Here is a 15,875-nt window from a genome sequence, read left to right as displayed (position 1 = left end):
TTAAAAAAAGACAAAAAACGACCAAAAGACACAAAATTACAAAAAATGACCCAAAATGACCAAAAAAATGACACAAAATCACCAAAAATGACAAATACACCCAAAGTGAGCAAAAAAAAGACACAAAATCACCTTAAAAGTGACAAAAATGATCAAAAAATGACAGAAAAAAACTAAATTACTTCAAAAAGAAACAAAACGACCAAAAAAAAAAAAGACACAGAATTACCAAAAAGAGACACAAAATGATTAAAAAAGACACACAATTATTAAAAGAAGACACAAAATTATTTAAAAAAGCACAAAATTATTACAAAAAAGACACAAAATTACCAAAAACAGTAAATAAAGGGACCTTCCACACACAACACAGTAAAGTGCCATTCATATAAAACTCACATTAAACTTTCATATCAAGGTGGGGCCACAAAATATCGTCATGAGGGCCACAATTGGCCCACGGGCCGCCAGTTTGAGACCCATGCTTTAGAGAGAGCGTCAAAATGACCAAAAACAGACAAAAAAACGACTCAAAGACACAAAATGACAAAAAACACACAAAATGACTGAAAAAGACACTAAATTACAAAAAAAAAAGACACAAAATTATTTAAAAAAGGCACAAAATGACCCAAAAAAGACACAAAATGACAGAAAAAAGAACTAATTTACTTAAAAAAGAAACAAAATGACCAAAAAAAAGGACACAGAATTACCAAAACAGACACAAAATGATTAAAAAAGACACACAATTATTAAAAGAAGACACAAAATTACCAAAAAAAAAGTAAATAAAAGGACCTTCCACACACAAAAACTCAAATTAAACTTTCATATCAAGGTGGGGGCCACAAAATATCATCATGAGGGCCACAATTAGCCCGCAGGCCGCCAGTTTGAGACTCATGGTGTAGAGAAAGCATCACAATGACCAAAAAAAGACACAAAATGACCAAAAGAAGACAAAAAACGACCAAAAGACACAAAATTACTTTAAAAAAAAAAAGACACAAAATTATTTTAAAAAGAAACAAAATGACCAAAAAAGACATAAAATGACTAAAAACCTAAATTACTTAAAAAAGAAACAAAATGGAGCGAAAGAAGAGAAGAGGTTCAGTATTCGGGGCGTTCTCTCCATCACTATCTAATAAAGCCGAAGACAGAATCAAAGAGAAGTCTGACATTGCTGTTCGTCCCCTGAGAGAGTCTTGATGGGAACTGCAGCAGCTGCTGGTTTCCACCCAGACTGTGATGGGAATCCTCCCTCACTTATTGATCGGCTGACCTCCAGCTGATCACGTGATCGGGTCCTATCAGACGTCTATCTTTCTCCTTCACGCTGACTTTAGACTCTCTCTCTGCGGCTCCATTGATTGTGACCTTATGAAGGATAACAGTGATGGGAACTCTGGTTGTTTACTGGGAGGAGATAACCAGACGCTGTTAGAGCTCTTTGTTAAGGAGGAAACAGGAGCAGCTCCTCCTGATCCATTTATCAGAGCGGGAACGCTGCTGCGATCGATCAGAGCAGCAACTTAAAGAGCTCCGGAGTCGACAGAGTGTAACGATGATGGATCTACACGTTTACACACACACACACACACGTTTACACACTCTCAGACAACACAAAACTCATCCAGTCTGCTTTTATCTGCAGCTGATAATCTACAGATCAGATTATCTTCATGTTTTTATGCAGATGAGGCTCAGAAACAGATTCTCTATCTTGTCTTGGAATCTTTCAAACTACATTAACGTGACGTGACTTTATTCTAAAGATAAATTATGAAAGAAACAAGTAGAAAAGTTGTACTTCCACTTATCTTTTGGGCAAAAATCTCAATATTGGAGCAGATTTTACAGCTGTTATAGCAATTAAAACTCAATTTATTATCGGTTTCACTTCTCCAAACATTACGCTGCCAGTCAGCAGCAGATTTATGTAGAATTCATCTTAAGTAATCCTAAGAAGAGTTATCATAGTTTAGATTTTCTCTAATATTCTATTAGCGGGATATATTTTATATACTATAAATACCCTTAGCAGCATACACTGTAAAAAATGTTTGTAGAAATAACAGTAAAACTCTGTCAGATTACATCAGAAATAGGGCCGTAGTAGACACTTTTAACTACCGTAAATCAAAGAATAGCACAAAACTTTTTCTGTCATAAACTGGAAGAAACACACAGTTTTGCTGTAAAAAATACAACATTTCCATGTAAAGTTAGTGGATAAATACCATGATGTGTGAATGAATGACACAATTATCCTAAAAATAACGGGATTATTCGGTCTAAATTACAGTTTTTGCTGATATTTGCATTTAAATTTACAGTAGAAAACCCACTCAGTGTATCTTTTACAGTGAAGTTCTGGCAACCACACTACCGTAAATTAAACAGATTTTTTTTTACAGTGTAGCTTTGTTACGACAGTTGAATGGTTAAGTACATTGCGCTCAATTGCATTTTAATCGTGATTACAACATTTATCAAAATAATCGTGATTATCATTTTGTCCATAATTATGCAGCCCTACTTCAGCCTTCAGATAAATGTCTAAATATATATTTACATATGTATAAAAGTGTGTAGAGAAGCGAGTTGTGTTCGTGTTCCTGCATGTTTCTGTTTGACAGCTCCAGAAATCAAACAAACAAACAAACAAACAGAAGTATGTTGTGAATGCTGAAAACTGGATCAGACTAGCCAGGTCTTCTTCTACTCGTGGTGTGTTTAAAGTGTTCTCACCACGTTGGTTTTAACATCACAATCAGAGGATGAAGAGAGAACGAGGCTGGTTGATGGACCTCGACTCTACTCTGCTGCTGAGTTTCTCTTCTTTATTACTTCTGTTTGCTCAGAAGATTAAAGCAGCTGGAGACCAAGCAGCAGCAGCCTGAGGAGGGTTCAGAGATCCACACCAGATATAAAGATTCAAATAATTACTGTATCGACTTATCGTTCGATAGTTTTTTTCTGGACTCAATATATTGATTTTTGTGTTTTTTTGTGTTGTGTTTAACCCTCTGGGCTCTGAGCCTGTTCACCCTTTATATACCACATCATATTTACTATACTCATGTTTGGTATTTGGTATTTTCTCAGCACAACTTCAACATGATCTGACTATTATTTTTTCACTTTAACCCACTTTATTAACATATTGATCCCAAAAATACACAAAAATCATGAAATCTGAGATAAAAATTTGACTATTTATGACAATAAAAAACTAAATTACTTTAAAAAGACACAAAATGACCAAAAAAAGACACAATGTTACTAAAAAAGACTCAAAATGACCAAAAGGACACAAAATTACTAAAAAAGACACAAAATGACCGAAAAAAAGACACAAAATTGCTAAAAAAAGAAAATTACAACAAAAAAAACCAACCTATTTGCTCTTTATATACTGTACTATATGTGGTATATGAGTATATATATATATAAATATATATATATATATATATATATATATATATATGAGTATAGTATTTTATTTGTGTTTAACCCTCTGGGCTCTGAGCCTATTCACCCTTTATATACCACATCATATTTACTATACTCATGTTTGGTATTTGGTTCTTTCTCAGTACAACTTCAACATGATCTGAATATTATTCTTTCACTTTAACCCACTTTATTAACATATTGAGCCCAAAAATACACAAAAATCATGAAATCTGAGACATTTTTTTACTATTTATGACAATAAAAACCACAAATATGCTAATATGAACATATAAAGTTAAAATTCAAATATAATAAAACTATACATAAAAAATACCATAAAAACATGAACAGTGTTAGATGATTAGAGCACTTTTTTCCATTTTTACAGAATGCCACGTCTGCCTCGTCACATCCTACTTTTACACTTGAATAAATATTGTTGTATTATCAAATTAAATCGATCATATCTTGGTTTTACATGACCTCGGAACATCAAACAAAAAACTGGAGAAAGTTTCAAGTCTGTAATTTGGAGTGAAGTCGACAGCAGAAGAATGACTGAAAAAGACACAGAATGACCATAAATAGATGTAAAAACGACTAAAAAAGACAAAAAATGACCAAAAATAGATGTAAAAATGACTAAAAAAGACACAAAATGACCTAAATAGATGTAAAAATGACTAAAAAGACACCAAATGACCAAAAAAACCCACAAAATGACATGAAATGACAATTACATGACCTCGGAATGTCAAACAAAAAACTGGAGAAAGTTTTAAGTCTGTAACTTGGAGTGAAGTCGACAACAGATCCACATGACCTCGTTTTTTGTTACGGCGCTTTAAAAAAAGCCATGTTATCTGATCATAGACCCCAGAAGATTAAAAAATTAATTATCAGGACATATTGGTGAGGTTGCACTGAAAAAACATGACATGGTGAAGACTTTTTAACAGCATTTATAACAGACATAATAGCCCAAGATTTCTGAGGGTTAAAATGTGCAAAATCATGAGTAAATGTGGTGAAAGCTATGAATTAGAGCCTGTTCTCTATATAACAGCCTCACAGGTTAGAACTGAGATCATTTACTGTTGTGTAGAAAACCAAACAAACCAACAACTGTTCCTCTCAGGATGCTTTTGGAACGTTTCAAACCGGAGCAGAAGCTTTAAACAGAATCATTAAGTCCTCCTTCTTTCTTCTGATGCAATCTGCACTAAAGGAGTGTCAATAAACAGCACGGCATCTCATATTCATGGATAATTATTACCCCAGACACTCACTAATGAAGCCCCCCAGAGGAAACCCAGGACACATTCTTGAGTCCTCTTGAACACACTGAAGTTAATGACCTCGGTATCAGTGAATCAGCACTTAGAGGATAATTAGAACAAAAACAAGCCAGTGAAACTCTCCCAGAGAACACGGAGCGGCTCCGGACTCAGCCGAGCGGCCACAACGTCCAATTACACTCCGGACGTTTCAAAGTCCGTCCAGATGAATGTGGGATCCTGCTGCGGCGCTAATTAGACCTCAGAATGAGGAGAGACCTCACAGACTGACAGCCGGGACACAGCAGCCTCAAAGTAGAACTGTACCATTATGGCCAAAATGATAATCACGATTATTTTGATCAATATTGTAATCATGATTGTTAATCCCGATTATTCATCATGTTAGGGAAAACATCTGTATTTTTATTGCACTACTTTTAAACAAACAACAGGAACAGTTTTTAGTGTCTGGTGCTTGTTGTAAACAGAGATCGCTAAGTGAACACCTCCTGCAGCAGCAGCACATACACACTGTACTGCTACAGAGCTAACTGTTAGCCTGTTAGCACATACACACTGTACTGCTACAGAGCTAACTGTTAGCCTGTTAGCACATACACACTGTACTGCTACAGAGCTAACTGTTAGCCTGTTAGCGCATACACACTGTACTGCTACAGAGCTAACTGTTAGCCTGTTAGCACATACACACTGTACTGCTACGGAGCTAACTGTTAGCCTGTTAGCACATACACACTGTACTGCTACAGAGCTAACTGTTAGCCTGTTAACACATACACACTGTACTGCTACAGAGCTAACTGTTAGCCTGTTAGCAATTTGCAGACTAGACGCTAAGGCTTAACATCCCCTCCGGCTCTGCAGCTGGGAGAGACTGCTGCAGGAGGACACTCCAAGGAGTTGCTGCTCAGTTTTCTGAGGTCATTAACGTACATTTTGTTTTTGTTTTTGCAAAAAATACCATCAGTTAATGCTCCAGTTAATGCTAAGGACCACAATAACCACCTAAAGGACCCTTAGAACCAACCCAAGGACCCATAGAACCACCCAAAGGACCACAATAACCACCTAAAGGACCCGTAGAACCACCCAAAGGACCACAATAACCACCTAAAGGACCCGTAGAACCACCTAACGGACCAGAACATTTCCACTTTTAAACAAAACAAACTTTGTCACATCTCGCCTCCTTGCTCCAAAAAACACGTGACAAACACAGTGTGCTGTTTCTATGTATAAATTATTGTGTGCCATCTGCGGTCTCGTTTTTTTTTTGCGTTTTTGAAAATGTTTTCTCTCCCTCTCCACTCTAGCGATGATGTCATCCACTCTAGCCTCTCCATAGGGTTACATTAGGGGATTTTTTGGCGTTTTTTTTGCCGAATAATTTGAAAACCGTTTGCAGAAACCCTTAGAAAAGTCGCAGCACACTTGTCATGGCCGAGCCGTTCGATTTGATACCTTTTTAGTGTATGTGAGACCAAAACTCTGGGAGGAAAAACACAGAAGAAACGGAAGAATACAATCCAGGATTAAGCCCAGCGGAGAAAATATAATGTGCTTTTTCAAGCAACTCAATGATAGAAATGAAAACAGAACCTTGACTCTAAAAAAGTAAATAAAAACAGAATACAAACAAAATGTAATCCCTTGTGAATCCGTTGTGAGTGACATTCAACTGAACAAAGACAGATATCTGACGTTCAAACTGATAAAAACAGGTTTTTCGTTCTGAATGAAATGTAGTCAGTTTTTATGTAGGTTTTACAGCGTCCCAGCTGTTTAGTAATGGGGTTAAACACACATAGAGGACAGACAGATGAGTAGAAGCATCAGTGGAGTGTGTTCCTGCAGCACAACAACAGATAAAACAGATGAAAGGTGTCAGGAGGGAGGAGGACGGAGGAAATATGTCCTGTCAACAGCTCTAAACACATAGAGGGAGTGAGTGAGACGACACATCACAGCTCGTCTCTGAGCCGCTAATAAGAACAGAAACACAACAAAAACACGACACGGACAGAAATAGACGCTGAGCTTCGGAGCTACAACTACTGAAATAACTTGGTCATGAAGTCAGGAGGGATGAAATCATTTCCCAGCAACACAAAGACTAAAAACAATCATTCTGTAACAAGGGAAGCATTCCAACATGAAGTCAGCTCACTAAAAACGCCGTCAGACGCCTCAGCAGCCAGGAACAGCTCAACATCATGGACAACACAACGCATGCTGGCTGCTCAACATGAGAATAAAGATTTATCAGGTCAAAGATCAACAACAGAAACTAAAAACACACATAAGTTCACCAGGTCTGCCTGAGTATTACACAATGATTCAAATATTATTCAAAGTCAGAGGGATAAATATGGAAATCACATCAGAACCAGCTGAGGCAGAGAGTGAAGCTGTAGCTGCTTGTATACTGAAATACAGTATGAATAAAGTCTTAACTTTAACCCTCTGGAGTCCAGGAAAGCTCCGGAGCATGACTTCTTTTACTTTTTTTGCAGAGATTTTGCAGATTTTGCAGTGTGCGTTTCAAGATTTTTAATGCAATCTTTTGTGTTTACTGTTTTTTTTGTGTGTTTTTGTGTTTTTATCTGTGTTTTTTGTATTTTTTTCATTTTTGTGTGTGTTTTTGTGTTTTTTGTGTGTTTTTTATGTGTGTTCTGTGTGTTTTAATGGGTTTTTTTTTGGTAATTTTTCTTGTGTGTTTTTTCTTGTGTATGTTTTTTTTGTAAAGATAAAAAAGTGTTTTTTTGTATGTTTTTTATTTGTGTCTTTTGTAATTTTGTGTGCATGTTTTTTTTGTATTTTTTTTTTTTTTTTTTTGGTGTGTTTTTGTGTGTTTCAAAATGTTGATCCAAAATGACAAAATAACAATCAGGTGAGGTTGAATGAAAAAAAAAGAGTCAAAACCCAACAAAATAGCCCCAAACTTCAAAGGGTTAATGCAGAGGAAGTTGACAAATTTGAACCAAAATCTCCTGGACATCAGAGGTTTAATGTTACGACCCTTTATTCAACATAACAGGCTCCAATAAATAAATAAATAATCCATTCATTAAGTCATTTTTGACCAGAACAACTTGACACACAGTGCTGAGCTTCATCCCTAATAAACCTTCAGGTTCTCAGCTTTCAGATAATATCAACCTCTTCTATGATGCATGTATTAGTGACCTGCTATCTCCCCCTAAACACCCACTGCCCCAACCAACCAACCTCCACAGAGCTCTATGAACAGTGAGAAGTTAAACAGCAGCAGCTCCTACAGACACAAACTCTCTGAAGAATCACTTTATCTCTGCTACCTGTAGACTCTGACTCATGACGGCATGCAGTGAAGCAGCATAATGAAGGTTCAGCTCTGCACATAATAACAGGAAACAGGATTTACCTGGCAGGCTGAGCAGCTCCAGGTCCTCACAGTCCTCACAGTCCTCACAGTCCTCACAGTCCTCAGAGTCCTCAGAGTCCCAGATCAGAGTGAGTGGAGGCCGCGGGGCGTCTGCAGGCTGCAGCTTCTTCTGCTGCACACAGAGAGAGACAGCACCGTCACATTTACTGCAGAATTATTCACTTTTAATCAAGACAAGCACAGGAAAATATATACATAATAAGTAACACATGTATATAATTCACATATAGACAAAATGTTACAACTACATGTTTAGATGTTAAATATAGAAAAGAAGGAAAAGCAAAAGGACAGGTTTATTCTGATGTCACTAAAAGTGTTACAAAGAGAGAGAGAGTCTCACATTATTGTCTCACATTTTATTTATATATATTTTATGAAATGTATCCACTTTATTTTATTGATTCTTATATATATATATACACACACATATATACATACATTGACTCATAATATTGCATCTGACACATTGATATATTGTCGTTGTTTGACTATTTTTACTTAATGAATTGTATATTTGTCAATGATTTGTCTCACACATATATTTTATGAAATGTATATATTTAGTTTTATTGATTCTTATATCTTACTGTTATTGTGTATTGTCCAAATATATGGAAAAAGTTGTATTTGTGTTTTGGCAATATTGTTTTTTTTTTTTTTTTACATTCGTGCCAGTGTCTTTTTTTAAGTAATTTTGTGTCTTTTTAAAATAATTTTGTGTATTTTTTGGTCATTTTGTGTCTTCTTTTCTTTTCTTTTTTGGTAATTTTAACCGTCAGGACGGTCACATATACTGCACACTTATTCACATTTAATCAAGAGAAGCACAGAAATATATACATATATAATAAGTAACACATATATAAGTAACACAGAAATATATATATAATTCACATATAGACAAAATGTTACAATTACATGTTTAGATGTTAAATACAGAAAATCAGGAAAAGCAAAAGGACAGGTTTAGGTTTAGAGAGAGAGAGAGATTTTTAGCAGAACTGGAACCAGATTTTGGAGATCTGTTCTAGTAGAAAGACTCGAGGCTGAGAGACGCAGCAGTGACAGCGAGGTGGAGGTCTGTTAATATTATAATATAAAATGTTACTGCAATATTTTTAGGCTATATCAGAATACAGAATACATAAATAAATACTAAATATTTTACAGTTTCCTCTGATGCACTTCACAAAAATGCTCAACTTAACACTTTAAACCTTTGATGCGCAACATATAAACACCTTCTTTCTTTTTTTATTACAGCAGATCATTATATCCATTTTTCCTTTCATACTTTATGAAGAAAAATAGTTTTTGTATTATTACATCAAGTTTACACACATGGGTCTAAAATGACCTTGTGCATTAGAAGAGTAGTGATACAAATAGTGATTCACTAAATGAACAATGTGAGTATATGTGTCACTATGTTTATCTTATTTTGAAGGTTTAACTTTAAAAGAGTTGTTAGAACCACCAGGTTACATTAGAAAATCACATATTTTAACATTTGAGACTTATTAGAGTCACCAAATAATAATTTACATTGGAAAAAACACCAATTTGACAAAATAGGATAGTTAATATTTGTGTCTTCTTTCTCAGGCATGGGACTCAAACTGGCGGCCCGCGGGCCAATTGCGTGTCTTTTTTGGTAATTTTGTGTCTTTTTTTGGTCATTTTGTTTCTTTTATAAGTAATTACGTTTTTTTATGTCATTTTGTGTCTTTTGTGTGTGTCTCTTTTAAGAATTTTGTGACTTTTTTTTATAATTTTGTGTTTTTTTTTAATAATTCTGTGTCATTTTTTTGGTAATTTTGTGCCTTTTTTAAGTAACTTTGTGTCTTATTTGGTCATTTTGTGTCTTTTTTGGTCATTTTGTGTCTTTTTAAAATATTTTTGTATCTTTTTTAATAATTTTGTGTCTTTCTTTGGTCATTGTGATACTGCCTCCAGCGGCCCCCTGCAGGTAATTTGAGACCCCTGGATTAAGGCAATAATTCATCTTTTCCCAGTGTCATGTAAACGTCCCGACTGTCCCGAGTGTCCCGTGGTCCCGGTCCTCATTAGACGCTGTGAGTCAGCAGCAGGGACTAAAGCTGCTGCAGCGCCTCACTCAGCTGCTATATAAGGAGCTGTTAGTGTGAGCAGGGCCGAGGCTGTAGAGGAGCCAGCCTGTTTACACCGGACCACTTTCTGTTTTTATTTTAAGAGCGTCCACTTGCTAAACATGACTGAGCTTTCATGTCTGATCCAACAGTAATACTGCAGCCAGCAGGGAGGAGGTGGGACCAGGAGGTGAGACCAGGAGGTGGGACCAGGAGGTGAGACCAGGCAGGTGAGACTAGGAGGTGAGACCAGGAGGTGAGACCAGGAGGTGAAACCAGGAGGTGAGACCAGGAGGTGAGACCAGGAGGTGAGACCAGGCAGGTGAAACCAGGAGGTGAGACCAGGAGGTGAGACCAGGAGGTGAGACCAGGAGGTGAGACCAGGAGGTGAGACCAGCAGGTGAGACCAGGAGGTGAGACCAGGAGGTGAGACCAGGCAGGTGACACCAGGAGGTGAGACCAGGAGGTGACACCAGGAGGTGAGACCAGGAGGTGAGACCAGGCAGGTGAGACCAGGCAGGTGAAACCAGGAGGTGAGACCAGGAGGTGAGACCAGGCAGGTGGGACCAGGAGGTGAAACCAGGAGGTGAGACCAGGAGGTGAGACCAGGAGGTGAGACCAGGCAGGTGGGACCAGGAGGTGAGACCAGGAGGTGAGACCAGGAGGTGAGACCAGGAGGTGAGACCAGGAGCTGAGACCAGGAGGTGAGACCAGGAGGTGAGACCAGGAGGTGGGAGTCTGTCAGCTGAATACCTGCCACTAACTCACTTATATCATGTGGATTCATCAATCAGTCCATGTTATTCATACAGGGTTTGGCTTGTCAGGACAGCCGGCACAAAGAGAGGCACAAAGATAGAAATATATTTAAAAAATATACAAAAAGCATTGAAGAAAACAACGAACTGACCACAAAAGACGTAAAATGACCAAAATAGAGGCAAAATGACCATAAAAGACACAAATGAACCAAAAAAGACACAAAGTGAACAAAAATGACGTATAAAGACCAAAATAGACACAAAATAAATGTAAAATAACCAAAATAAGACACAAAATTACCAAAAAAACACCTATAATGACCAATAAAAACAAACAATTGATAATGATTTTGGTTATTATCAATAAAACCATGTTAAATGTCTAGATATCAGTTCTTAAGTTAATTTTTATCAGCTATTTTTGTTATTATTGTTTTGTTTATCATTATATTTGTCCAAACAAATGAACCTTTAGTTGTACCAGGTATTAAAATGCATTGAAGAAAACAACAACAAACTGACCAAAAAAGACGTAAAATGACCAATAAAAAGACACAAAATGACCAAAAAAGATGTATAATGACCAATAAAAAGACAAAATTGGGGGGGCGCCCCGGTGGCACACCTGGTAGAGCGCGTACCATAGAGGCACTGTCCTCGTGAGCGGGCGGCCCGGGTTCGAATCCGACTCGGAGCCCTTTCCCGCATGTCTTCCCCTCTGTCTCCCCCTTTCACTCTATTTCTCACTATCAATAAAGCCTTTAAAATGGCCAAAAAAATATCTTTAAAAAAAAAAAAAAAGACAAAATTGATAATAATTTTTGGTTATTATCAATAACCATGTTAAATGTCTAGATATCAGCTCTTAAATTGAACTCTTATCAGACATTTTTGTTGTTATCATTATATTTGTCCAAACAAATGAACCTTTAGTTCAACCAGACAAAACAACAACAAACTGACCAAAATAGATGCAAAATGACCATAAAAAGACACTAATTGACCCAAAAAAAAGACGTATAATGACCAAAAAAAGACACAGAATTACCAAAAAAGACCTATAATGACTAATATTATTAAATTAACAAGAAATTGAAGAAAACAAGGGTCTAATTATTTATTTTTTTTAATTATTATTTATTATATGACTTTATTTTTTTTTTCATTTTGTGTCTTTTTTAATCATTTTAACATCTATTTTTGGTAGTTTTTCTGTCTTTTTTGATCATTTTTACATCTATTTTGGTCGCTTTGTTTCTATTTCCATAATTTTGTGTCTTTTTAAATCATTTTTACAACTATTTTTGGTCATTTTGTGCCTTTTTTGATGATTTTTTACATCTGTTTTTTGTCATTTTGTGTCTTTTTTAGTCATTTTTACAACTATTTTTGGTCATTTTGTGTCTTTTTTGATGAATTTTTTACATCTGTTTTTGGTCAATTTGTTTCTATTTCGATAATTTTCAGTCATAGAAACATTCTTGATAATAACCAAAATCCCACTCCAGACTGCTCGTATTCAAATTAGCGGCCTTTCAGCGAGTGAGACCCTCCTCATTCCGGGTATTGCCCAGTAGTGGAAACAGCCCTAAAATACTTCCTGTCGTGGGTTTTGTGATTGGCTGTGATATCAGTAGAGATCATCCGGCCCTGAATTCAATTAAACGTCTCCAGAGGGAGGAAGAGGAGCTCAGCTTTATTTCTCTCTTCTTCTTCTTTCTGACACCTTCTTTCTGCTGCAGTTTTCCTGAGTCGGCAGATAAACATCTCCACGAGTCTCTTTGTGGCAGCAGAGTGATGATAACCAGAGCTGATACACATCAGCTGCTGTTTTATTCTCTCAGCAGCAGCAGCAGCAGCTCTCACTGAGCTCTGAGGTCTTAAAGCCTCCACAGGTCTGAGAACCACAATCACTCTGAGACCAGAAGCCTGTCAGAGTCTGAGTCCACCTGCCGGGACCTGGAGGTCCTGGTCTCTGATTGGAGCTCAGACTCAGACAGGAAACACGCCGAGTAAAACAGAGACTTTACAGGATCCGAGCCTCAGGCACAGTCCTCCTGCAGCAGTCTCTCCCAGCTGCAGAGCCAGAGGGGATGTTAACCCCTAGTAGTACTCGACGCCACAACAACACGCGCCGTTTGTAAAAGCCGGCAAAGCAGTGTTGCTAACTCAGCGACTTTGCTACATTTAGCTCTATAGCAGCACAGTGTGTATGTTTTAACAGGCTAACAGTTAGCTCTGTAGCAGTACAGTGTGTATGTGCTAACAGTTAGCTCTGTAGCAGTACAGTGTGTATGTGCTAACAGGCTAACAGTTAGCTCTGTAGCAGTACAGTGTGTATGTGCTAACAGGCTAACAGTTAGCTCTGGAGCAGTGCAGTGTGTATGTGCTAACAGGCTAACAGTTAGCTCTGTAGCAGTACAGCGTGTATGTGCTAATAGGCTAACAGTTAGCTCTGTAGCAGTACAGTGTGTATGTGCTAACAGGCTAACAGTTAGCTCTGTAGCAGTACAGTGTGTATGTGCTAACAGGCTAACAGTTAGCTCTGTAGCAGTACAGTGTGTATGTGCTAACAGGCTAACAGTTAGCTCTGTAGCAGTACAGTGTGTATGTGCTGCTGCAGGAGGTGTTAGCTTCGTGATCTCTGTTTGTTTACAACAAGCACCAGACACTAAAAACTGTTGCTACTGTTTGTTTAAAAGTAGTTCAATAAAAATACAGATGTTTTCCCTAACATGATGAATAATCGTGATTAATAATGGTGATTATCATTTCAGCCCTCCTCTGATCCTCCTGTAACATGTAACAGTAAATGACCCCAGAGTGCTGGAGGCGTCGGGACGGCCCGCCTCCTGTTTGAGACGCTCTGTGGAGCGTGTCAGCAGGCCCAGACCCCGTTACCATGACAACCAGTTCACCCTGACCTTTACAGCCGGCCAGAGAAAAACAAACAGGTTTTAGAGCTTCTCAGGAAATAAAAGTTCTCCTCTGCTGGAGAGACGTGAAGCTCAGGTGGAAGTGGAGAGATCCAGCTGTCTGGGAACACCACCGCTTCTGGTTTCTGTTTGTTCTTTCTTTTCTTTTTCATTTTGATAAAAGCAAGAAACAGGAAGACCCGTTAAAAGTTTTAGAACACCCCAATTTTTCAATTTTTTTTATTGAAATTCAAGCAGTTCAAGTCAAATGAACAGCTTGAAAGGGTACAAAGGTAAGTGGTGAACTGCCAGAGGTAAATAAAAAAAGGTAAGCTTAACCAAAACTGAAAGATAATGTACATTTCAGAATTATACAAGTAGGCCTTTTTCAGGGAACAAGAAATGGGTTAACAACTTAACTCTATGGAGTCTTGGGCTATTTTGTCCATTTTTGAATTCTTTTCATGTCTTTGTAAGTCATTTTGTGTCTTTTTTAGTCATTTTGTGTCTTTTTTTGTCATTTTGTGTCTTTTTTGTCATTTTGTCTTTTGGTGTCTTTTTTGTCATTTTGTGTCTTTTTTTGGTAATTTTATGTCTTTTTTTAGTCATTTTGTGTCTTTTTTTAGTCATTTTGTGTCTTTTTTTGGTCATTTTGTGTCTTTTTTTAGTCATTTTGTGTCTTTTTTTGTCATTTTGTGTCTTTTGGTGTCTTTTTTGTCATTTTGTGTCTTTTTTTTGTCATTTTGTGTCTTTTTTTAGTCATTTTGTGTCTTTTTTTAGTCATTTTGTGTCTTTTGGTGTATTTTTTTGTCATTTTGTGTCTATTTTTGGTCATTTTGTGTCTTTTTTTGGTCATTTTGTGTCTTTTTTTAGTCATTTTGTGTCTTTTTTTAGTCATTTTGTGTCTTTTTTTAGTCATATTGTGTTTTTTTTTGCCGCTTTTGCCGAAATTTTCCTGCGTTTTTAATATGGGAGCCAATGAGGCTGTTGGTGGTGTTGGTGGATCATCTGTGCGTCCTACGCCCAAACTATAACTCTGACAGCTTTACCAGAGGATTGTGAGGGAGAAGACTAATTTTCCTACGTTTCTATGTATAAATTATTTCTGTAGAGTGGAATTTGCGGCCTGGAGCGCAGTTTTCAAATTTATTTTTTGACAGTTTTTTCTCTCCCTCTACACTCTGGTGATGATGTCACACACTGTGACACGAACATTCCGTGCAATACACACCCATTATAATCTCAGAATTTCTCCAAAAATGATCATGGTCATTGAACAGGGATTGATAAAAAACTATATGACCTATCGAAACGTGGATTAATACACCGATACACAAGACTTGTGTCTACTGTTTAAAGTTTAAATGGAGTCTCTAGGTGAAATTATGCCGGAGAAGTAGACGTTTAAAAATCTCCAATTATTGTTCTTTTTCGCTCATTTTTTTTCGGCTGTCCCATTCATTTCAATGCAAAATTTTGGCCAGAAAAATTAATATTCCGTAGAGAAAAGTAATAGCACACCGATCCCGATCAAACCGCACGTTTTGATATATAATTTGTCCTGCAACTCTTCAAGTTGTAGGACTAGTAGCGGGACGAAATTGCGTCCGGAAGAGGAAGAAGAAGAAATCCACAGTATAACAGTAGTGCAGCACTGGTCCCTACAGATATTGCTGTATGGGAACAGTGCTGGGGAGATTGCCCCGAGGCCCTGATTAAGTGTTGAATATGTGTTCCCTGATATAAAGTGTTACCGGAAAATGTAAAACATCTCCAAACGCTTTACTGTAATAAATACATAAACAGCTGGAGGGTTTGAGTCAAAAACTGACAGCACAACCTGCAGCACACACACACACACACACACACACACACACACACACACAGTGGGTGTGATG

At 37.2% G+C, this 15,875-nt stretch overlaps 1 protein-coding gene across 2 annotated transcripts in view; it reads right to left on the bottom strand.

Annotated features, from left to right (window-relative positions):
- The window catches only part of peak1 (pseudopodium-enriched atypical kinase 1), a 134,072-nt gene that overhangs the window by 92,912 nt on the left and 25,285 nt on the right, over positions 1-15,875 (bottom strand). Inside the window, exon 2 of one of the 2 annotated variants that reach the window (XM_059334529.1) lies at positions 8,170-8,302. The gene's annotated coding sequence lies outside the window, so the exon portion shown is untranslated. The remainder of the gene's footprint in view (positions 1-8,169; positions 8,303-15,875) is intronic. The other variant, XM_059334530.1, reaches the window with a different exon arrangement.

This window comes from Centropristis striata, chromosome 6 (genome assembly GCF_030273125.1).
Source record: "Centropristis striata isolate RG_2023a ecotype Rhode Island chromosome 6, C.striata_1.0, whole genome shotgun sequence".
NCBI classification, from domain to species: Eukaryota; Metazoa; Chordata; class Actinopteri; order Perciformes; family Serranidae; genus Centropristis; species Centropristis striata.
This window is presented reverse-complemented; position numbering and strand designations above follow the sequence as displayed.